Source organism: Lipotes vexillifer, unplaced genomic scaffold (assembly GCF_000442215.2).
Source record: "Lipotes vexillifer unplaced genomic scaffold, Lipotes_vexillifer_v1.1 scaffold23, whole genome shotgun sequence".
Lineage (NCBI taxonomy): Eukaryota > Metazoa > Chordata > Mammalia > Artiodactyla > Lipotidae > Lipotes > Lipotes vexillifer.
The window spans coordinates 1,111,259-1,114,814 of record NW_006796283.1 but is presented as its reverse complement, the minus strand read 5'-3'; the positions used below and the strand labels follow the sequence as shown (position 1 = coordinate 1,114,814).

General features: G+C 59.7%; 1 protein-coding gene across 1 annotated transcript in view; it reads right to left on the bottom strand.

The window, feature by feature from the left end:
• The window catches only part of IRF8 (interferon regulatory factor 8), an 18,829-nt gene that overhangs the window by 3,233 nt on the left and 12,040 nt on the right, over positions 1–3,556 (bottom strand). The window lies entirely within an intron of this gene.

The following is a 3,556-nucleotide window of genomic DNA, read 5'->3' as shown; positions in this document are numbered from 1 at the left end:
GGGGGGGGCGGGGGAAGGCAGCATTAGATAAATGAAGAGCTTTATTCCATTTTCAATATTCTCTCAATCGCTGATCGAAGAAAGCCCTAGGTTGGTGCTGATGGGCCCTTAACACATAATTCTGACACCCTCCCTTTCAAACGAGGCAGAGAACTTGAACCTCTGAGCCTTGGGTGGGGGTAATATAACGGCCGGAATTTCTGAACAGTGTGTCTGGTTTCCACCGGCTTTGCGTTGGCCTCTGAGCTCCTATTTACAGCAAGTGGCACTGGTCCCACCTTTACAGGCAATGACAGATGGTCCCCATTTAAATTAATTTTTTAAAAGTGAAACTTAGAGAAAAGTCAGACGTTAATAATAGTCCAGGCGGTACCCAGATATGAAAACCAACGGCGAAGGTGGGGCTCACGTGACCACTGTTTGTTTGGGAACCTCTAAAGTAAGGTGGGCGTGAAGACAACAGGCAGCCCAGGGACGCCCCCGGAAGGAGCTGCATCTTAACACCTTAAGCTGCAAGAAGTACGCACACCACCGACGAGCTTGGTGAGTTCAGGGCACCTCCCAAGTGCCCCAGACCCGCCAAGGGCTGCCTCTGGAGCCACACAAGCTGTGAGTGGCCCAACTCCGTGGTGCCCCCCGAGAGCTGGGCAGCGCACCACCTGCCCCACTGTCAGGGGCGGCCCCGCGAGCAGCCACCCGCCTGGCCTGGGTTAACGCTGCCGTGCGCTCCTGATTCCTCGGACCCGCCCACTGGGCTCCGCTCAAATGGCACGCCTCCCTGCTCCATAGCCCAGGCTCCCTTCTCTCCCACGTCGCAGTTCAGTGGCGTTCCCGAATCATGTGGGGTTGTGGGTCGGGGCTTCAGGTGGTCCAGTCCGACGCGTTTACTTGATATTTGGGGAAACTGAGGCCTGGGGGGGGGGCGCTCAGCAGCACCCGCATCCCAGCCCGCGTCTCGTCCCCCGCTCACCACCCTCCCCACGTGCCGTGTCTGCACCACCTAATGCTCCGCGCTCCGCTCCCCACGCTCCAGAGCAACTCTGACCTTTGTCCCAAATGGATGAAATGCTCCAGATTGACTCTGTCACCGCTCTGCCCCTTTGCCCTGTCATCGCCCAGGCCTTATCTCATGCCAGCGTCTCTGGGCCGTGTGAACGGCTGCTGCACAGGTGCTCCAGACAGGCCCAGGAGGGCTGTGCAAGTGGCCCCTGCTGAGGGGCGGCGCGGGCTGGCAAGGCCTGAGCGGGGACACGCGGCCGCTCCAGCCGAGCGGTGGAGGCCCCGGGGGAGAAGCGCCTCAGCCCGGCCACCGGGGAGCGCAGGCCAGCCTTCCTGCGGATCTAAGAGCCGCACGGCAACCCCGTCCTGCGCCCGGTTTAGCCACTCGCCCACCGAGGACAGCCCTGCTGGGGGACAGTCTGACCACGGTGGCGGCTCAGCACAGGTGCCAGGGGCACGGACTCTGGAGCCTGGCCGCCTGGCGTGTGGCCCCAGCTGGGTGGCCCGGGCAGCGGCTCCACCACTCCGAGCCTCAGTCTCCCCATCAGCAGAGTGGAGACGACGGCCCCACCCCGCCAGGCAGCTGTGAGGACAGTGTGAGCTCGCGTGTGTGTCCGGCACATGTAAGCACCGTGTAAGCGACAGTTAAACAAACTGGGATGACAGGAAAAAAGACGAGCTGCGTAGATGAGACCCTTGAAGTTATGTCCCATCCCTGGTCTCACAGCCGTACCTGGTGCTGAGCCCAGTGGTGGGGACCCGTTAGCATACTGAGTCCTCAAAGCGACCACTTGAGACGGAGACTGTTCATATTTACACCATTTTCCAGGTAAGCGCACCGGGGCATAGACAAGTGAAGGCGCTCGCCCTGACGACGCGACTGCTAATTTGGGGGCCTGGACCCAGCCCTCCCCAGCAGGCCAGCTCCCTGGCCTGCCACTCCCGCCACTCTGACAGTTCCAGACGATGCCCTTGACCCTGGTCACTTCAACGACACAGTCGAGAGCACACACTGGCGGCCTGAGGCGCGTGTGGATCCGCCAGCACAGTGGGGTGCTGTCAACACGTGTCTGCTGCCAGCGTTGTACATGGAATATTTCACATAAAAATCCAGACCTCTGGTTTCTCTACAGTAAATGGGGAAAGCAAGGCTGGCTGGGTCTGCGAGTCCACAGGGCAGCGCGGTGGGCATGGGGTTCCACTTAGCCACACTCCCTGCCACTCCCTGGCGCCTTTCACCTGTCCGCTTCACTCCCTGCCTCCTCCCTTGACAGCTTATTCACCTGGTGGTGGGTGTGTGAGCGGAGCAGAGGGACCGAAGTCCACAACTTCCACTAGAACCTTCTAGGCAGTGGCTGTGAGTCTCCTCACACATGGGGCGCTGAGAAGCTCTGGAACAACCCGGGAAACTTCCTCCCTAGGCTGTCTTCGCTCACCCAGAGGCCACAACCCTGTGCCCGGCTACTCTTCTGCCCCCAGAAAGCATCAGTCGGCAGACTCCCTGGGCCACAGCCCCGTGACCCAGGCATAAAGCGGTCTCAACAACAGGCTCGCACCAGATGCCTGGGTCTGAGCCCTGCACCCCTCTTCCCAGCTGTGGGACCTCGGGCCAGCAAATTTAACCTCTAACCCGGTTTGTTTCCTCTTCTGTGAAGACGGAGTTCTAACAGCCCCCAGCTCGCAGGACTGCCGTGCAATGCATAAGAGCTCTGAGAACAGGAGGGTTGTTTTCTTTATCATCTTCTGGCCTGGGTGAGACCTGGCTCCACCACCGCCCCCACCCCCCAAATACACCCGTCCCCTGAGGGCCTTGGTCGAGACACTGCTCCCTGAGCCCCGTTTCCTCCGCTACACCAGGAGGCCCGAAGCCCGCAGCCCTAATGTCCTGCGGTCCATCTTGATGAGTCAAGCCGCTCGCTTCTCTCAGAACAGGGCAGCTACTGGGGAAGACACCGCCTTCCTCTGCCCTGAAGATGCCACCAATGAGCCTGAATGTAAATTCCAGAATCCCCAGCAAAACTAGACAACCATGTGGCCCAGGCCACCTCTGCCCGCAAGGGACAGGGGCACAGACGGAACGGCCCAGCCCGGCGGCCCACGAGCCGCGTGACACAGGGTTTCCGAGCCTGTGCAGTGGGGACAGTAACGGCACCTACCTAGAGGTGGTGCCGTAATGATGAGGCCGTGAAAGTCTCAGCGCGGATCCTGGCACCCAACTAGCACCATCTTCACCACCACCACCGTCATCATCAACACCGTCATCATCAACACCATCACCACCGTCGTCGTCATCATTGTTATTAGTATCCCTATCGCTACAAGCTTGGGTGTGGGAGAGGGTATGTCAGTAAAGGAAACTGACCCCAGGAACGCTGACCAATCATGTCCCTACCAGAAAGTCGTAATACAACACTCCGTTAAAACCTCACGGCACTCTGGTGAGGTGGCTGTCACCGTTGTTCCTACTTTACAGGTGAGGCGCCTGCAGTTCCGAATGGTTCAGCTACTCCACCTGGGGTCACACAGAGCTAGGCCTTGAGCGTGTCTGTGCCCACGC